Source organism: Corylus avellana, chromosome 1, assembly GCF_965113065.1.
Source record: "Corylus avellana chromosome 1, dhCorAvel1.hap1.2, whole genome shotgun sequence".
In the NCBI taxonomy this organism is placed as follows: Eukaryota; Viridiplantae; Streptophyta; class Magnoliopsida; order Fagales; family Betulaceae; genus Corylus; species Corylus avellana.
Window position 1 is genome coordinate 35,919,065 of NC_142490.1, and position 22,319 is coordinate 35,941,383.

The 22,319-nt window shown below is 35.6% G+C and overlaps 2 pseudogenes; one reads left to right on the forward strand and one right to left on the reverse strand.

The window, feature by feature from the left end:
• Positions 1-13,095: 13,095 nt before the first annotated feature.
• Positions 13,096-14,708, forward strand: LOC132169670 (glucan endo-1,3-beta-glucosidase 14-like; annotated as a pseudogene).
• A 2,326-nt stretch (positions 14,709-17,034) lies between these two features.
• LOC148589766 (protein ASPARTIC PROTEASE IN GUARD CELL 2 pseudogene) lies at positions 17,035-18,225 on the reverse strand (annotated as a pseudogene).
• Between the last annotated feature and the right edge of the window lie 4,094 nt (positions 18,226-22,319).

A 22,319-nucleotide genomic window follows, 5' to 3' on the forward strand; every position in this document is an offset into this window, starting at 1 on the left:
TCAAATTTGTAATGAGGAGCAAACTTGTAATTATATAAAAATTACGAAACTGGTCCCCCTAATCTTTCTCATCTTAATTTGGAGATGTTTTTACTTTTTAGATACACAAGGCTTAAAAGTCCCCCTATTGACATATTGTAAGTACTTGAAAATGCAATTTGAATATGTGCTTAGCTAGAAAAGCTAAAGTTCCTTCCATTGAAGCATTTTAATTTGGATAATTAGTAGCTGGAAAGCACAATTAAAAAGAACAAAATTGAAGATAAAATTAGTTTTTTTTTTTTTTTTTTTTTTTTTTTTTTTTTTTTTTTTTTTTTTTACGAGATCTTGTGATGTGCACACTAACACATTAGCATTTTGTTAAGAGGAATCAACATTTACAAATTAACATATGATAGAGAAAATGAAGTATTTAGTTGTAACATCCCCTGCCATAGGCTTTGAGTAACCCTTAGGTGAATCCAATGTGATGCGGTTAGTGTATGTAGGCCCATTTAGTTCGGCCTTTGTTAGAATCAAAATGGAGGGAAAATAATATTTAACTATTATTTTTTATTGTACGTCAGAGAAAGCCGCATGTTGAAAGATGGACGGGATTATGGAACTTTCACACAAATAGGTTAGTGAAACACTGAAACCCATATGATCACATAAATAATTGTGAAAAAGAAAAAAAAAATTGAGCTTGAAAAGGATAATAAAAAAATGACATATTGTTAGTGGGATCCACTATTGAATGGAAGTGGTCAAAAGTATGTAGCATTTTTCAAGCATTTTGATGCTAAAAAATAGTCTAAATTACGTAATTTGAGAATCTACAATTTTTTTGTAAGGGATTCTGATCATCCTTTACATATTTAAAGAAATAGTATATTCTTAAATTACAAATTTTAATTGTTTTTAGGCATCGAAACGCTTAAAAATATCAATTATTAAAAATGTGATATGTTCCCATTGAGAATTAAGTATATTTTTATAAGATTCTTGCTCTCTACGTTGTAAAAAAGATTTTAATAATTGATATTTTTCAAGCGTTTCGCTGCCTAAAAACAACTAAAATTGTACAATTTGAGACTTTGATATTTCTTTAAAATTGTAGAAGATGATCAAGATCCTTTACAAAAAAATTGTAGATTATCAAATTGCCCCAAATGTCTGGGGGAAAATCACTGCAAACATGAAGATATTAGGCGGTGTTGGTGGAGTTGTTGGAAATGGAGTGGGAGTTAATGAAGGAGATGTCAATGGAGTGTAGGGGGTGGTGGTTGGAGGTTGTGCTAAAGCTGATATGGTGAGTATTGTAAGGAGGGAGAGGAGAGACGCCATGATTGTACGTGTTTTCTTGCTTGGATCTTTGTGAGTGTGCATTATATATGATACCGACTTTAGCTTCTTTGAGGGAATTAATTAGTTCCAATGGTTCACTGCCATGTTTCCATGCATCGTTCATTACGATACTAAAGCGTGCTAATTAATTAATTACATCTAAACAATATGTTTTTGGGTTGAGTGATCCAGCCGGTTGAATCTATTTGATAAAATTGAAAACCTATAGAGCTAATATCAAGTTTTCTTTTATTTTCACTTTCAAAGTCGTGACCGACATATTTTCTTCATAATATTCATTTTATAGGAGAGAAGCATTTCTACAAAAGTGAAGAAGAACCATTTTGAAAGGAAAATTTTTATTGTTACCTCAATAATAAGCCACGTTTTTAATAGGTAACATGTTTCAAACGTTTTGATGCTTTGAAATGACCTAAATTACGTAATTTGAGAATCTACAATTTTCGTAAGGGATCATAATCACCATCTTCAATTTTAAAGAAGTAATAGATTCTCAAATTGCACAATTTTAGTTGTTTTTAGGAATCGAAACGCTGGAAAAATATCAATTATTAAAAATGTGATATGTTCCAGTTGATAATTGAGTATATTTTCATAAGATTCTTGCTTTCTACGTTGTAAAAAAACTTACACCCAAAAATTGTCTTTTAATTTTATGAAGAATAAACTTTTCTACAAAAGTGAAAATGAACCCTTTCGGAAGGATTTTTTTTTTTTTCTTACTTCAATAACATGCCATGTTTTTAATAGGTAGCATTTTTCAAGCGTTTTGATTCCTAAAAATGACCTAAATTACATAATTTGAAAATCTACAATTTTTGTAAGGGATCCTAATCATCCTCTACAATTTTAAAGAAATAGTAGATTCTCAAATGGACACAAATTTTCTCCAACCTATTTCAATAAGTGACAAGTGTCATTCAACATCTTTGGGTTTCTAAAAATTTAATGTTTATGTTCTTAGGTTAGTAGAATGGTAATAAATGACTCTTAAAAATATATATTTTTTAAAAATGTAAGAGATGACACTTGTCACCTATTGAAATAGGTTGAAAGAAATTTCCTCCAAACCAGTTTGGAGGAAATTTGTGTCCAAATATTTCATTGTAAAGTAATTAATTACCCTTTTTTTATTTGGACGCAATTATGGTGCATATAAATCATGCACTCTACACTTAATACTAATCAATACAGTTACTTGGTTAAACAAGAAGTTGATACAACATGACTAGTTTTATGACATGAAAGAGACCCATTGATAGTTGCCGAGTTAAGCCTTAAGATTACAGTTCTATGAAAAAATAAGGGGAACTTCACTTTATCCCCTTGAAGTTTGAAATGTTTTTCAATTTGTACCCCAATGTTTAAAAATTTTCAATGTACCACCTATTGTTTCAAAAATTTGCAATAAGAACCATCTGTTACTAATTTCCGCCTAAGTGGACGGAAATTATCCCACATGCATCTCACGTGGGAACAATATAAATTCTCTTCCAATTTTTCCCCTCAGTAAAACCCAACGCATTTTGCAAAACAAAACGCGTCAACCCCCCTTTTGAACCCCACTTTGCTCCTTCTCCTTTTCACTCCAACACCCACACACGATCTTGTGCATCCAGCGACAGAGACAGCAGCTGGATCTAGTGCTTTTCTTTTGTTTTGTTTATTTAAGCAGCAAATCGTGATCCCCTTGTTTTCTACCCCACCCACACGACACACACACAACAACAGCAAGCTGACAGAGTTTTGGTGCTCCCAGCGACAGCAACAAGGAGAAATCGTGGAGATTGCATGGAGAAATTCTACAGCACACTACTTGCTTATTTAAATTTGGCTTTCTTACGAGGTATGCCCCAATTTTTCTTTCAATTTTTGACCATCTACTTTAGGGTTTAGTGTAAAATTGGGGGGTTTGGGGAAATATTGTTTAGGGTTCTTGTCAATTGTTTAGGGAATATTGTTTGGGGAATATTTTTTACTATTGATATTGAGGATTTTCTCTTTTCAATTGGACTGTATTGAAAAATTGAGCATCATACATTGTATATTGGGAATTTGGGATTTAAAGTCCATATACTACTTGTCAATTTTTTTTGCATGTCAAGAAACCAAATTTTTAAAATTCAATTAAAATATTTGAGAAACTCACATACAATTGATTAGTGATTAGATTGAAAAAAAAAAAGGTTCAAAATTCAAACCCTCAGTTTGTATGACTCTTTCACCCAAAGTTGCAAATACTTGGATGCATCATTTTGTTAATTAATATATGTTTGTGAAACATTTACAAAACATATATAGTAGATGTGGATATTAGAATCCTAAGATGTTGTTAAAGCAAGGAATCTTCCCAAAAGTTCCTACAAGTTTATTGTGGTATTATTATATATCAGTTGGTGGTTCACATTCCAAGAGCAAGGTACTTCAGCATACTCTAACTATTGCGTACATAACATCGAAGGTACTAACTTTTTTTGTATTGGTCGGTTGGAAAGTAGGGCAAAAGTAAAAATCATCCAAGTGGTGCAAATTCGAAAGCAACTAATGCCCCAAAACTTGTTGATGAGTGAGACCACACACCTCCACCTGGATTTGCTGATGAAAGAAGAGAATCACCTTCATCTGGATTTGTTGATGAAAGAAAAGAATCACCTCCACCTACATTTGCTGACCATGAACAAGGATTTAATGCTGGCATTATCCTACCTCCAGCATGGGGTGTGTAAATTAGAGCCTCAACAAATGATCTAGTAGAGACTACATTGTCCACAAGAGGGCCTGCAACAAGGACTCGCCATTCATATTGGATAGCTGGTATTTGACGTATTGGTCCCATAAAAAACACTAGCCCAATACACATTGACACTGAAGATGAATGTCCAATTGACGCTGTAGCAAGAAGAGGGCCATTAACTAGAGGTGGTGCAACCAAAGGAACTGCAAGAAGAGGGCCATTCACTAGTGGTGGTTCAGCCAGAGGTGGAGTTGCAAGAAGAGGGTCATTAACTAGTGGTGGTGTAGCCAGAGGTGGGGCTGTCAAGGGTGGTGCAATTGCTTCTTCATCATCAGACCAAGTGAAAGGCAAACACATTGTTACAACAGTCTAAAAAGGAATTGAAATTATGGAAGCTAAGGGGAAAAAGACTGAATCCAGATTGGAAGCCCTAGCCAAGGACGTTTTAGACTTGTAAATGTTGTAATGTTTTAGACTTACAGTTATGCCAATGGTAGTTTTGGTATGTTTTGTGTTATGTACAATGACATTATGCATTTATAGTTTTGGTATATTTTTTGTTATGTAAAATGACATGTAACTTTATTATTAGTGATATGTTTGGTGGTATGTAAATATTCATGCAATTTTATAGTTTTGGTATGTTTGAACAGATTTCATAATATTCAATGAATAATTTTGTAAACAGATATTCTTTCTTTGGATTGGTAAATACATACTACATAATTAATTTTGTAAACACATACTACATACTCATTGGAAGGTTGTCAACACAATAATGCAAATTATAGTCTTTAAACAAAATAAATCTCACATGGGACTAATGTCTCGAACCAAAAGCATTCCACATACGACTACATAATGTAAGCAAGGATAAAAACTTCTAGTATACTACATGTTGCTTACTAATACAACACAAAACCACAACAAAAAACTACAGCAAGATCCACCAGATCGAACATGACGGGCAATCTCATCACAGCATCACACGGCCTACTTTGAGACATAGTGACATTTGGGGGTGTATCCAAAGAAGAACATGCCCAATGCAAACAAAATTAATATCCATGAACAGACAATGATTGTATGGTAATTCTTCTTTATTGCATGTAGCTTTATCTCTCCAATCTCGATTTCTTTACGATACTGTGATATTTCATTCACTAGTTCTGTCTTCACCTTCTCATTTTTTGCCCTCACCTTCCCAACTTCAACCTCAACCACTGTTTCTGTTAGGGGTGAACACCAATTTCAGATGCTCAGCGGAATTAATATACTTTCTTTGTGCAAATTAAATAGTAACACAGTAGCAAAATAATAATCAAGCAAACCCACAAGTAAGACACCGAGATTTTTACGTGGAAAACCCTCCTATGCGAAGGTAAAAGCCACAGAACCTAGTCTAGTTATTGTTGTAATATATGTGTTACAAATATTATTTTTCAGTTGTTTTGTTATTAAAAACTTTGCAAAAGCCATTATTTTTGTTTTAACCATTTAATCATTAAAGTTTTATTTACATGCTTTTAATTATTTTATTAATGACTATTTCAATCATTGAAGACCAAGTCTTCAACATATTGTCATAAGCTTTAAATGTATATATATCTTTTATGACCATTTTGCATTTATCACATCTTCATGAGTTTTAGTTGAAAAGAAATATCAACTTTTACATTTCCGTTTGTATCCGTTGGTCATTAACTCTCTTTTTTGACCAAATGATTTTCTCTAAGATTTATGACCATTGGTGAGTTTAATGGTTTTTAGTCTTCAATGGTTTGATCGTTTAATACGTTTGGTATTACATTTCTTCAAGTTTTACCATAATTTAAGTTTACACCTTTTAACAAAGTAGCAATAAAAAAAAGACTATATTTGTTAGTTTTATTGTCGTCTTTACTTGAGAAAGAAAAAACATCTTCTATATTTACATCCAATTTTTGGTGGCATATTTATCTAGTTTTGCTCATAAATAAAAGTCCTCCTAGTGTCTTTTATTCGGGGTTTTTCTCTATGTGGCTTTTTATCAAGCAAATCAATGGGTTGTTCTATTAATCTTCGTTATTGGAAGTGCGTCCATAATGAAGGTAGACACTATAGTCTAATCCTGGGAGGTTGCGTGTCAAAGGATCCGATCGCATCAACTTATACGCTCAAGGAGGCACAAATCAACCTTTAAGGACAACGCTCGTGCGTGATTCTATAGTATTGTGAGATCTTTCTATACTTTATTTTTCATCTCTTGTATTTTATTTATTTTATTGTTAATTTTCATACTGTAATTATTTTATATCAATGAGAATTTGTGTACCATCCAAATTATTTTCAACAGTTAAATCTTCCACTATCAACAATAATGAGTTTACAATTGTCTTCCTTAGTGAAATATCTAGAGGTTATCACCACATCAAGAATACATGCATTCTTGGATTAAACATAAATTCATCACCCTAAAGTAGATTCCAACAAGAATAAAGAAAGACCTCACCAAGTAGGTATTAGCAACCAAGTGATTGGAGAGGATTCCAACGATCGACACCAGTCAATACGTAGCACTCGTCGTCAGGAGCAACACTCTAAAATTGCATCAAGATCGAACCACAAATGACCTTCTAATCTCTGATGGATGTGAAAAAGGCATAACCCTTTTTCTTCTTTTTCTTTTTCTCTCTCCCTATGCCGCACTCTTTCTTTCTTCTCCTTATTCTTCTCTTCTTTTTGTCTCTTAGTCTCCTAGTCTCACGTGAACACAAAAGCACAAAGTGCTTTTCCTTTGTGCTTTGGCTGTCACAGTAAAGTACATACCTCTCTTGCTGTAGACCCAGTTCTTGTAAGAACTTTTTCATCCATAACAATTCTTTGGCCACTTTAGTGATAGCAATGTACTCTGCCTCTGTGGTAGACAAAGCAACACACTTTTGCAATATGGATTGCCAGGACACTGCTCCCCCTGAATAAGTAATCAGGTACCCTGAAGTAGATTTTCTAAAATCAATATCCCCAACCATATCTGTGTCTGTAAACCCATTAAGCACCTGTTGGCCATTGCCGAAGCACAAAGATACTCTCAAAGTACCTCTGAGATACCTAAGAATCCATTTCACAGCTGCCCAATGTTCTTCGCTAGAATTAGAAAGGAACCGACTCACAACTCCAATTGCATGAGCGATATCAGGCCTCGTACACACCATGGCGTACATTAAGCTACCCACGGCTGATGCGTAAGGCACTTTCTTCATTTCACCTTTTTCTTTCTCACTTGTAGAACTTTTCTTTGAAATCAACTTCAAATGACTTTCAAGTGTAGAGCTCAACGGTTTTGCCTTGCTCATGTTGAACCTGTCCAATACCTTCTCGATATAACTCTCTCGTGATAGACACAATTTTCCTTTTTCCTATCACAAGAGATCTTCATACCAAGGATCTGCTTTGCAGGTCCTAAGTCCTTCATAGCAAAGGACTTACTTAATTCTTTCTTTAGTCTGTCAATTTTACTAGTGTCACGACAAACAATCAACATGTCATCCACATATGGTAAGAGAATAATAAATTCTCCATCAGAGAATTTCTTCACAAGCACACAATGATCTGATGTAGTTCTATCATACCCATGATCAACCATAAAGGAATCAAATTCTTATACCACTGTCTCGATGCCTGCTTGAGTCCGTACAAGCCCTTTTTCAACTGACACACTAAGTGTTCTTTGCCTTTAGCTGTGAACCCCTCTGGTTACTCTATATAAATTTCTTCCTCCAAGTCACCATGAAGGAAAGCAGTCTTCACATCAAGCTGTTCGATCTCCAAATTCATTTTGGCAGCCAAACTCAAGACAACTCTGATAGAAGACATCTTTACCACGGGTGAGAAAATTTCATCAAAATCAATGCCTTCTTTTGACCGAACCCCTTTACAACTAGTCGTGCCTTGTACCTTGACTGTGATTTGTTTGGTTCAATCTTGCATCTGAACACCCATTTATTCTTGAGTGCTTTCTTGCCCTTAGGCAGTTCCACCAAATCAAATGTGTGATTCTCATGCAAGGATTTCATCTCGTCTTGCATGGCTTCTAACCATTGATTTTTTTGGTCATGCAGCATAACCTCTTGATAATTTTCTAGCTCTCCCCCATCAGAAAGTAACACATAGTCATTAACTGAATATGTTCTGGAAGGCTGTCGGTCTCTGGTAGGTCTCCTCAACTGAATCTCAGCGGATGGTTCTGAAGAAGCTTGCTCTGGGTGCTCTTCTAACTCTACATTATCAATTACAGGCTCACCATTTTCACCAACTGTATCAACCTGTTCTTCTTGTACATCTCCCATGTGTTCATCATGCATCACACAAGGAGGAATAACGGGATCCAAATCAACACGATATTCACCAAGAGACTCTACCTTTTTCTTATCCAAGTCTTCAATGGTTTGATCTTCAAAGAATACGACATATCTACTTCGTATGATTCTCTTATTAACTAGATCCCGCAATCTGTAACCAAAATCCTCATGCCCATAGCCCATGAAGATATATTGCTTGACTTTGCTATCAAGCTTTGACCTCTCATCTCTAGGAATATGGACGAATGTCCTATAGCCAAACACTCTCAAGTGCTCAAAAGAAACATCTTTCCCTGTCCAAACCCTTTGAGGAATGTCACCATCCAAAGGAACTGAAGGAGAAAGATTTACCAAGTCAACTGTTATTCTCATTGCCTCACCCAAAAAATGTTTAGGCAATTTTGCTTGAGAGAGCATACACCTTATTCTTTCACAGATGGTTCTGTTCATTCTCTTTGCTACGTCATTATGCTGCGGAGTCTTAGGCATAGTTTTCTCAAGCCTACTCCCATGGCTTTTGCAATACTCTTCAAACGGTCCTCTGTATTCACCACCATTGTCTGCACGAACGCATTTTAATTGCCTTCCAGTTTCTCTTTCAACCTTCATATGAAAAACTTTGAACACACCCAATACCTGATCTTTGGTTTTCAAAGCAAACACCCATACCTTTCTAGAATGGTCATCAATAAAAGTCACATAATAAAGAGTACCACCAAGAGTTTTAGTGTTCATAGTGCAGACATTAGTATGAACTAAATCAAGAATATTAGACTTTCTTGATGAAGAGGATTTTTGAAATGAAACTCTTCTTTGTTTTCCAACAATACAATGAGTACAGGGCGTTAGTGACGTACCTTTATTATTAGGTAGGAGCTGTTCCTTGGCGAGAATCTGAAGTCCCTTCTCACTCATGTGACCAAGCCACTTGTGCCATAGCTTAGTGGAGTTTTCATTCTCAACAACAATTGCATCTCCCTTGACTAGTCTTTCAGCTGTCTTGTAGAGAGTGTTGATCTTCTTTCCCCTGGCTAAGATAAGAGAACCCTTGCTCAGTTTCCACTGTCCACCTCCAAAGTAATTGTGGTAGCCTTCATCATCAAGTTTCCCAATAGAAATCAAGTTGAAGCGCATTTTAGGAATATGTCTAACATCCTTGAGAATCAATTTGTACCCAATGTTGGTTTCTAGCTGTATATCTCCCATGCCCACAACTTTACACTTTGCTTCATTTCCCATCCTGACCCAACCAAAATCACCACTAGTGTAGGAAGAGAAGAAATCTCTATGTAGAGTAATATGAAAAGATGCTGTTGTATCAACTACCCACATAGATTCATCACATGTGAGATTAGCATAATCTTCATCAAAAGCAAATACAACATCACCATCAGGTGCAACAGCTGTTGTGTCTTTTTCTTCTTGACCTTCTTCATCTTTTCCTTTCAAACTGTTCCGTTTTAAACTTTCTACAATCTCTTCTTATATGCCCAGACTTGCTACAGTGAAAACATTTTATGTCTATTTTTGAATAGGCCTTTCCTCTTGACTTGTCATGACTGTCATACCTGTGAGCTTATCTGCTTTTACTTCTCCCCCGCCTTTCTATAACAAGTGCCTCTAAATGAGAAGAAATATCTTGCTCTTTCCTTCTTGCCTCTTCATTAAACATGCTGTCTTTTACCATACTCATAGTTATCACATCGTTGGGAGCCGAATTACTGAGCAACACCACCAAGGTTTTCCAACTGTCTGGCAAAGAACTCAACACAAGTAATGCTTGCACCCCATCATCTAGTGCAAGTTTCAGGGTAGACAACTCATTCAACAATCCCTGGAAATTACTCAGATGCTTCGTAACACTATGCCCATCTTTGTACTTTAAATTCACAAGCCTTTTTATCACAAAGGCTTTGTTTTGAGTAGTATTTCGTTCATAAAGACTCTCTAACTTCTGCCAAAGATGGTAAACATCAACTTCTTTAGTTACATGATGAAAGACACTTTGATCAACCCACACTGCCTAATATATCCAACAGCTTTTCTATTCAATTTTTTCCAATCATCATTGGTTGTAGCGACATGTTTGACACCTTTCAACTCAATGGGGTCAAACAATTCCTTGCAATACAAAATATCTTCCATCCTAGTCTTCCAAATTGAATAGTTAGAAGCTGTGAGTTTAACTATGCTGTTAGATGACTTTTCCATTTAATTCACACAAGAACTCCACACGAACAATGAACTAAAGGCTCTGATACCACTTTGTTAGGGGTAAACACCAATTTCAGATGCTCAGTGAAATTAATCTACCCCTCTTTGTGCAAATTAAATAGTAACACAGTAGCAAAATAATAATCAAGCAAACCCACAAGCAAGACACCAAGATTTTTACGTGGAAAACCCTCCAATGCGAAGGTAAAAACTACGGGACTTAGTCCAGTTAAATATTTCACTATGAACAATAATGAGTTTACAATTGTCTTCCCTAGAGAAATATCTAAAGGTTATCACCACATCAAGAATACATGTATTCTTGAATTAAACATAAATTCATCATCCTAAAGTGGATTCCAACAAGAATAAAGAAAGATTTCACCAAGTAGGTATTAGCAACCAAGCGACTAGAGAAGAATTCCAACGATCGACACCAGTCAATACGTAGCACTCGTCGTCAGGTTCAACACTCTAAAATTGCATCAAGATCGAACCACAAACGACCTTCCAATCTATGACGGATGTGAAAAAGGCGTAACCCTTTTTCTTCTTTTTCTTTTTCTCTCTCCCTACGCCGCACTCTTTCTTTCTTCTCCTTACTTTTCTCTTCTTTCTGTCTCTTAGTCCCCTAGTCTCACGTGAACGCAAAAGCACAAAGTGCTTTTCCTTTTATATTGCGCACAAAGGTTGTGCTTATCCACGTGGGTTGGCCCCCACATAAAGAGGGACCACTCCAACAAATATACTAGTGTTGGGTGGTTTTGGGCCTATCTCAACCCTAAAAGCTAGCTCAAGAGGTGAGGTTTTCCCTCATACTTATAAACCGACCACCAGCCCCTTCCACAACCAATGTGGGATAACCTCAACAGTTTCATATCGTTTTGCATGAGCCTCCAAAAATCTATGCCTCTGTTGCAAACGATGTGCCACCTTCTTACCAAAGTCACACATTTTAGGATCAAGCCATTCAAAGAAGCCACAAACTTGGTTAATCTGCAAAACACATCGCAACTAATAATCACCAACCTTTTTTTTTTTAATAAAAAAAAATCATGTTCATATCCTAATTACATAAAATATCAAGTATTTGCCTTCCAATTTTCGCAACTTACTAACCTCCTTCCAAAGTTTTTCTCAGTGTGGGCGGTCTTTGACAATAGTGGGCCGCTCGCAGAAGCAAATGCGCTGCACTGAAGATGAAGCACTACTATGAGTTGAACCAAAAAAGCTTGTACCTTCATTTAAGGTATCCATTCAACATGATAGACTAATACATAATTAGTCTACTTGCACATTTGTTTTAAACAAGATCACATTTGAAAGCATCTAAACTACCATCATCTACCAAACTACATTTCCAATTAATTTACAAGAACCCACAATATTCCCAAAAATACCCAAATTTATTCAAAACCCTAACTCTTGTTAATGGTTGAAAATTAGAGGGCAATAAAGAGATTCTAGAGGAAAATTACAATATTCCCTAAACAATATTCCCTTAAACATTTGACAAGAATCCTAAACAATATTCCCTTAACCCCCCCCCCCCCCCCCCCAATTTTACATAAAACCCTAAAATAGTATATGGTTAAAAATTAAATGGAAAATTGGGGCATACCTCATAAGAAAGCCAAGTTTATGTAAGCAAGTAGTGTGTTGTAGAATTTCTCCATGCAATCTCCACGATTTCTCCTCATTGCTGTCGCTAGGAGCACCAAAACTCTATTGCCACAGCTATTGTCATGTGTGTGTTGTGTGGGTGGGGTAGAAATACAAGGGGACCACGATTTGCTGCTTGAATAAACAAAACAAAAGAGAAACACTAGAGAGAGTGTTGCCTTTGTCATTGGGAGCACAAGAGAGAGTGTTGTGTCATGTGTGGGTGTTGGAATGAAAGGGAGAAGGACCAACAGTGGACCAACAAAGGGAAGCTAACTTAAAAAATTGCAAAATGCGTTGGGTTTTAATGAGGGGCAATTAGGTCATTTCACTAGCTTTACTAAGGGGCAAAATTGGAAGAGATGCATATTGTTCCCACGTGAGACGCACGTGGGATAGTTTCCGTCCACTTAGAGGAAAATTAATAACGGAAGGTCCCTATTGCAAATTTTTGAAACAATAGGGGGTACATTAAAAAAATTTAAAACATTGGGGTTCAAATTGAAAAACACCTCAAACTTCAAGGGGTAAAGTGAATTTTTCTCAAAAAATAATAATAAAGTATCAATTTGACGCTTATGCATTAATATATAAACCACTCTCATTGATTATTTTGTCTATCTTGTCTGAAATTCAATCACTCTGCAAGCCATTCTCTCAAAGCCCTCCTCTCTCGCTTCCTAACACACTCAATCTCAGATACATTCGTGCTTTGCTTCTCTCTTGCTGAGCAACTCTTGCTCAGCTTAAGCTTAAAAATCTATCTTGCTTAAAATTCGTTCATCTTTCTCTCTCACAATGGCAATCTTTAATGGTCCTAGAGTTGCCATGGTCCATATGTTCATTATGTTTTCTCTTTATTTCTTAGGTACGCTTATTGTTTTTACTTTGTGGTTTTTATTTATTTATTATGTTTTGTATGATTATTTCATACACAATTGGTTGCTCTAGATTGAAATCCATTAATTTTCATTTGGCATTTTCTAATCATTAGTTATGAAGCACAAATTGTTTTCATTGCTTGTGTTTCTACAGAGTTTGGCTTTTAGAAGCCAAATCACTGGGAATAAATTATGGTTGAGTGAGCGATAATTTGCTCGCACCCGAGAAGGTACTCAATTTACTTACATATCTTAATATCTCAAAAACATGGATTTATGACATTGATCCACAAGTTTTGATCACATTCGCCAATTCCAACATTGAATTGGTAGTCACGGTCGAAAACGAGTTGCTTCCTTAGTTAATAAATCCAGCCCTTCAATGGGTAACCACTCACATTAGGCTGTATTTTCCTACCACTAGAATTATCGGGATAGTGGTAGGAAATGAGATTTTCACCCTTGAAGATAATACCCTATTGTCATATCTTGTCCCGGCCATGGTAAGCATTCAAGGTGCTTACTCCAATTACGCTTAGACTTGTGCATTCAAGTCTCTACTCCGAATTCTTGAAAGATTCTCGAAGTGTCATGCCCACCTTTAGCCGGAAGTTTCAAAACTAACATTTATAGCATTATGATAGAACTTTTAAAGTTCTTGTCGGACATCAAATCTCCCTTTTGGATCAATGCCTTTCCATTTTTTGTGTATAAGGGTGGTCCAACTAAGATTTTTTTGGATTATGTTTTATTTCATCCTACAATAAGAATCATAGACTCGTACAACAAGCTACAATATGAAAACATGTTGTATGCTCAAGATGATGCAGTCATATATGCTATTGCTAGAATGAGCTTTGGTGTAATAGAGGTTCAGGTTTTTGAGACTGGTTGGCCATCAAACAGGGACCTCAATGAAATTGGTGCGACCTTAGGAAATGCTACCACTTACAATAGGAACTTAGTGAGACTGCATTTGGAAAATGAAGGGACACCTTTGAGGCCTAGTATGTGGCTTGAAGTTTATTTATTTGCTTTTTTCAATGAGGATTTGAAGCGCGGACCAGCATCATAAAGGAATTATGGTCTCTATCAACCTAATGGAACCATGTGCTACAATGTAATGCTCCCTACCCTATCTAGTAATACCATACCTTCAATGGATCATAAGCCCTCTGGTCATGCTTCCTCTACTATAAAGGTAAAGCCATAGGTCCATAGGCTCATTTTCTTAATCCATATTTCATTGGCTTAGAAAAGAATATATAAGAAACTGTAGAAGTAAAAGGTTTTTTCTTGTGTACTTCCATTTTGATAAATGTTTAAGCCTATATATTAATATAGGAGTGCTTTGTTAGTTGTAAGTGCTATATTTTGTTGAATACTTATATCTATTAATTCTTTTATTTTTCCTCTTTTTAAATGGCAATTATTGTGAGACATGCAGCAATCGTGGATTGTCAAAGCTTGGTGTACTGGATGTTTGTCCATTTGTTTATGTTCCATGTTTTAATGAGAATACCATATTAAGCCAATGAGAGTTCATTTAAATACGAAGTATTGTGTATATATGCATACTGGTGTGCTCATCTAGTCTGAGGCTTGCTGGATGGATTGATGGTCATGGTATCGATTCAAAAATGTAGTTTCAAAATGTGGAAGTGTTTCATAATGGTATCATTTTCTTTCCTTAGTTCCTTAATTAGTTCCAATGGTATACTGCCACGTTTCCATGCATTGTTCATTATGATACCAAAACATGCTAATTAATTAATTACATCTAAACATTGTGTTTTTGGGTTAAGTGATCCAGCAGGTTGAATTCACTTGATAGAATTGAAAACCTAGAGAGCTAATATCAACTTACCTTTTCTTTTTATTTTCAAAGTCGTGACATACATGTTTTCTTCGTTTTATTCATTTTATAAAAAAGTGAAGAAGAACTATTTCGAGAGGAAATTGTTTTTGGTTACCTCAATAACATGCCACATTTTTAATAGGTAACATTTTTCAAACGTTTTCATGCTTAAAAATGGCCTAAATTATGTAATTTGAGAATCTACAATTTTAAAGAAATAGTAGATTATCAAATTGCACAATTTTAGTTAATTTTAGGAATTGAAACACTTGAAAAATATCAATTATTAAAAATGTGATATATTCAGTTGAGGATTGAGTATATTTTCCTAAGATGCTTGCTCTCTACATTGTAAAAAAGCTTTGACCAAAAAATTGTCTTTTAATTTTATGAAGAAACTTTTCTACAAAAGTGAAGAGCAACCCTTTTGGGAGGAATATTTTTTTTATTACCTTAATAATATGCCTCGTTTTTAATAGGTAGCATTTTTCAAGCTTTTTTATTCTTAAAAATGACCTAAATTACGTAATTTGAGAATCTACAATTTTTTGTAAGGCATCCTGATCACCATCTACAATTTTAAAGAAATAGTAGATTCTCAAATTTTCCAATTTTGAGTTGTTTTTAGGCATTGAAACGTTTGAAAAATATCAATTATTAAAAATGTGATATGCTCCAGTTGAGAATTAAATATATTTTCATAAGATTTTTACTCTGTACGTTGGCCATTAGCAATATTGCTTACGGCCCCTATATATATATATATATGAAGACTAACATTTTGTTTCTGAGTGACCTGAATATATATAATACATTCTTTGGAGCAATCATTTCTTGATAGTTTGGGATTGGCCTTGTTTTGGACCATCCCCACATTGATATAGGATGGGCTATATATATACCCTAACAAGTTCTTATAACGGCATCATCCGTTGTGCATCAAAACCACCTATGTGTGGTACAAGTCCATTTAAAATAATAAAATTTTTTAATTTTTTGTTTTAAATAATATAAAGACAAAAAAAAAAAAAAAAAAAAAGGAAAAACACACTTTAGCTCTGTGAACTATTACCAATTTTGCACTTACACCTCCAAATTTTAAAAAGTGACATTAAGGCCTCTTATACTATCACCGCGTATCAAATTAGACACCTTTTCATTTTTCTTTCCAAAATACCCTTAAATTCATTAAAATATAACAATTTGAAAAAAAATTAAAAAAAAAAAAAAAAAACCAAAAACAAAAAACAAAATGGGTGGCCATTTTTCATATTAGCCTCTATTAATTTCCTTTTTTTCAAATGGTTCCTTTATTTTTTATTTTTTTTTTATTTATAAATTCAAAGGAATTTTGGTGGGGGCGGGGGAGGGGGAGGGGGGGGGGGGGAAATGTAAAAATGTCTAATTAGACACGCAATAGTAGTATGTGGAGCCTCAATATATGCCTTGTTTTAAAATTTGGAGGCACAATTGTAAAATAGGTAATGATTCAAAATTCTAAAGCATATTTTTCTCGAAAAAATAAATAAAAAAAATCAGGTTTACAATTTGAATTGGAAACCAAAAAAATTGAATTGAAATTTAAAAATGCCAACTCTTAGTGGGAGGAGGCTGAGAAGTCTATCAGTAAAGCCCGCTGATCAGGTGTTCTCCTCAGAACAAGAACTCTTAGATGCACAAATGTTCTTGGATGACCACTAATGTTCCACTCCTAGATCCACATGGAAAGGCTTTGCCATTCAAAAGAATATGTAAATGAGTTAAGAAAACCATAACTAAAGGTGAAGAAAATAAAGAGCAACTTTTTGAATTAGAAATTAGTTGGCTAAAAATACTCGTAACCTCTTAATGAATGAGTGATCTCGATAAAGGTGAGAAATAATGAAAGACACTAATTTCGTAATTTTTATAGAATTGCCAGTTTGCTCTTTATTACGAATTTTACCAATCATGTATATTTATGATTAACACATAAAAGCATGTAAATGAACATAGAAATTAGGGATTTGGAGGAATATAATTCTACAAGGCTATACTCTTAGTAGTACTTCTAGGAGGCCAATGCCCATGACAAAGAGGAGAAATTTTTGGAGGACCACAAATGTTCGGACCAAATCTCACATATCCCACCTTTGTATCGAAGGAAGTATGGATTCCAGCTAGTTAAGTGTTCCCAATACCAGATGTAGTATCATTGGTAGGGACAAATGCAAAACAAAAAATGCGCTCGCCAACATAATGTTCTTGCTCAACTAGAATGTTCCACATTTACAATGTTAGAATTGGTCTGGCTGAGAAGAAGAATGACACATTTGGAACTTGAACCGACTCTAAGCTGGATAGGTTGTAGCACGTGTCAAACATGGAGGTCACAGGAGCCTGAGGAAGATTTATGACTTTTGCATGGTAGGCATTACGAAAAGCCTCATAAACAAGCCTTGGTAGGCGGGTGTATGTTGTACCCAAATCTATGAACGCACCACATTTGAAGCTATTTTGGGGAATGGGTAGTTGGATGTCTCCAATCCCAAGGCTCGAGAGCCCAACAAAGTAATAAGTCTTTTTTTTTTAGATGCGGAATAAGGGAATCCATGCAGTTCTCGCAAGTAACACGGCATCTGGAAGGCTGAAATTCAACCAACCAAGTGACCCTCCATGCAGATTGAGCAAGCAATAATTGAAGATGTTTGCCCGTCCATGTACCCAAAGTTGAGTAGCCAGTGAGAGTGACCCTCCTCTAAGGCCCACCAAGCCGTGGGCTCCAGGGATGAAGCCAAAGTTTGAGTGTCCATACCCAGTAAACACATTCAAAACAACAGTGCTTCCAAATGTGAGCGTTTTGAGCACAAGTGAGCCGTTGGTGAAAAAGCCATCTAGGTAGTCCACCTCGTACTAAAACTGACTCTTACCACAACCGTGTCGCTGGAGTTGATTACATGCAGTGGAGTTATAAGGCACCACCGAAATGGAAGTGGAATTGAGTGGGTCGAATACGTCTGGCATTTGGTAACAATTACAGGGTTTACACTGAAACCACGTAACGTCATTCCCCATGCCTATAATCATAAGCTGGCTAACAGGAAGGGTACCCACTCCTATCGGTGTAATATATGGTACAAGTGTCTAGGGGAAAATCACCGCAGATATGAGGATATCAGGCAATGTTGGTGGAGTTGTTGGCAATGGAAGGGGGTGGTAGTGAAGGAGATAGCAATGGAGCGTAGCGAGTGGTGGTCAAAGGTTGTGCTAAAGCTGATACGGTGAGTGTTGTAAGGAGGGAGAGAAGAGACACCATGACTATGATTTCTTGCTTGTGAGTTCTGAGAGTGGATGATACGTGATTCAGTCCATTAATTGAACTTGAGAGAAAGCCATGTAGGAAATAATCTACATATAGCCTAAAGCAAGCCACACGAGAAGTAATCTATAGCCATCATTCTACGGTGAATTTTTCTGTAATTTGCAAAAAAAATCAAAAACATGCCACGTTTTTAATAGGTAGCATTTTTCAACCGTTTTGATGCTTAACAATGGCATAAATTTGGTAATTTGAGAATCTACAATTTTTTGTAAGGGATCCTGATCACCCTCTTCAATTTTAAAGAAACTGTAGATTTTCTAATTGCGCAATTTTAGATGTTTTTAGGTATCAAACGCTTGAAAAAGTATCAATTATTAAAAAAGTGGTATGTTCCAGTTGAGAATTGAGTATACTTTCGTAAGATTTTTTTCTCTCTATGTTGTAAAAAAGCTTTAACCAAAAAATTGTCTTTTAATTTTATGAAGAAGAAACGTTTCTACAAAAGTAAAGAGGAACGCTTTTGGGAGGAAATTATTTTTGGTTACCTTATTAACAGGCCACGTTTATAATAGGTAGCATTTTTCAAGCGTTTTGATGTTTAAAAATGGCGTAACGTACGTAATTTGAAAATCTATAGTTTTTTGTAAGGGATCCTGATCATCCTCTACAATTTTAAAGAAATAATAGATTCTCAAATTGCACAGTTTTGAGTTGTTTTTAGGCATCGAAACGCTTGAAAATATCAATTATTAAAAATGTGCTATGTTCCATAATGAATGCCGAATATTGCATATTTGAGTCCCTTAATTTGCATTCGTTAATCCTTTAGCTTTATTTATAATTTGATGTTTTGTGTTAGTTTTGGTATTTTAGTGTTTTTGCAGGTTGCAACGTAAAAATTATAAATTTGAGGTGAAAAATGCAAAATTTGAAAAGAAAAGCAAATGAACAAGCCAAGCCAATTACCAGATGAAGAAGTCAAGCATGTGAAACTCAAAAAGACCAAAGGAAAAAAGAAAACCCAAAGGAGACTTTTCTCATGAATTGTAAAAAAGCCATGCGTGGGATCGATCCAAAAGAATGAAAGAAATAAGGGGAAAATGCAGTTTACCCCCCTGAAGTTTCAGGGGTTTTGCAATTTTAACCCAAAAGTTCAAAAATTGGCAATCTAAACCCTCCATTAAATTTTTCCGTCTAAATGGACGAAACTCACCCCACGTGCTTCTCACGTGACTTTTTTACCCATTATCTTCCAATTTTGCCCTCTATCTAACTTAATGGCTTTATTACATGATGACCCTCCCCTTTTGAACCCCACCCACACACGTTGCTCGTCCTTTTCACTCCAACAAACCCACTACACAACTGAAGCACGAGAAGAAGAAGAAGAAAGTTCCAAAAGCATGGTCCACTCGTGTATTCAAGCAGCAAATCGCATGGTCTCCTTTTATTTCTACCCCACCCACACGACACATCACGACAACAGCAAGCCGACAGTTTCGGTGAAGTTGTTCGTGGTCCCTTGTTCGTGGTGCCATTGTGTGGAGAAAGGGTACAGCAAACTACTTGTTCCCATAAATTTCGCTTGCTATCTAGGTATGCCCCAATTTTGCAATTAATTTTGGACCATCTACTAGGGTTTTTTGTTAATTTGGGGTTTTTGGGGAATATTGGTTTTATGGTTATTGTGAATTGTTGAATATTTTGGGTTCATCGTTTTTGTCGGTATGCCCCAATTTTGCAATTAATTTTGGACCATCTACTAGGATTTTTTGTTAATTGGGTTTTGGGGGAATATTGGTTTTGGGGTTATTGTGAATTGCTGAATATTTTGGGTTCATCGTTTTTGTCGGTATGCCCCAATTTTACAATTAATTTTGGACCATCTACTAGGGTTTTTTTGTCAATTTGGGGGTTTTGGGGGAATTTTTTTTTTTTTTTTTCTACTTCTCCCTATTTGACAATTTTGAACCCCTATTTCTGAAAATTGCAATGGGAAATGTCAATTCTTTGTTGTGAATCAAACTTTCCTTTGAAGAGATGCACACACACACACACACACACACACACACATATACTTGGAAGTTGGATGAGAGACAAATGTAAGCAACCACATATTGGATTTTGGTTGGAATTTAAAGTAAAAACAGTATTGGTGTTTGGCTATATATATCTCCATGTTTTTATAATGAAGCTACAATCTTAATAGACTCGAACATATGACTTACAAATCATCATCATATGGTCCATCTCCTTGTTGTGCTTGTGATTATATTCACTTAATTTTTTTTTTTTCTACTTCTTCCTATTAAGTTACAATTTTGAACCCCCATTTCTGAAAATTGCAATGGGAAATGTCAATTCTTTTTTGTGAATCAAACTTTCCTTTGAAGGGATGCACACACACACACACACACACACACACATATATATATACTTGGAAGTTGGATGAGAGACAAATGTAAGCAACCGCATGTTGGATTTTGGTTGAAATTTAAATTAAAAACAGTATTGGTGTTTGGCTATATATATCTCCCTGTTTTTATAGTGAAGCTATAATCTTGATAGATTCGAACATATGACTTACAAATCATCATCATATGGTCCATCTCCTTGTTGTAATTGTGATTATATTCACTTAATTTTTTTTTTCTACTTATTCCTATTGAGTTACAATTGAACCCCCATTTCCGAAATATATATATATTTATTTATTTTGTTTCCTTCAAATGGTGGTTTGGGTTTGTTGGCTTTTGGATGGAATTCACCATGTCAATTTCTAATGCATTGCCTATATGTGAAATGTTATTGAGTTTGAAATTAATTTCAAATTATTGGTTTAGGATGGCCAATTGAATAAAATTATTCACTAAAAATGTCTATTTCACTTTGTAGGATGGCCAATTCAAGGTTAGTGTTTGAGGTCCACCGTGGTGGTAGATTCAACAGTACACTTGGATGTGAGTACGTGGGGGGTGATGTGGCAGTCCATACAGAGAGTGTTGACCTGATGAGTTGTCATACTTTGAATTGGAAGGCATATGTCGACAGTATTGGTACAACTAGGGGGATTTAATCTTTTTTCAAGAACTTGGTAAAAGTCTAGTCAATGGTTTGTATTTGATTACATATGACCATAATGTACTATTTATGGTTGCTAAGTACACTGGTCATAGTGTAGTTCACTTATTTGTTGTTTCTTTCGGGGAGGGTGTAGTTGATAAAGAAGATTGTGATGAAGAGGATGAAGATGAGGACGGAGGGAGGGTTGACCTTAATGACCCTTGGTGGCGTAATAGGATTAGTGATGATGAAGATCTTTTTGATGTAGATCTTGATGACATTGATAGTGGGGCTAGACCATCAAATACAAAACCAAATAGTCAGGAAGAGGAACAGAATGGGGATGAAAGAGGTGTTGAAGAGGGTGAGGATGATAGAGGTGATGAACATGATAATGATGAGGGTGAAGGTGATGATGATAGAAGTGATCATCATGGTAATGATGGGGGAGATGTTGGTGTTAACCGAGGTGAAGGGAATAACAGTAGCCGTAATTTCAAGACATCTTGTGACGGCGACGATAATGATGATGATGACAACTCCGAAATGGCTAAGAGTGATATACTTGAGTTGCCAGTCATCAGTGATGAAACTTGAGATGAAACTAGTGGATCCAGTCACTAAACTTGAGATGAAATTCTCAAACATTCAAATGTTTAGGGAAGCTATGAGAGTGTACAATGTGAAGAGGGGAAAGGACGTCAAATTTACGAAAAATGAAACAATGAGGTGTGTAGCGGTATGCAGGGATGCCAAATGTAATTACAGGGTGTATGGAAGGAAGATACCTGATGAAGAATCATTTTAGGTAAGATCAGTATTGTCTAAACACATATGTGGTCGAAAATACCGAAACACCATAGTCAACTCCTCTTGGATAGCACAGAATCTAATTGAGAAGTTTAGGGTTCAGCCCAAC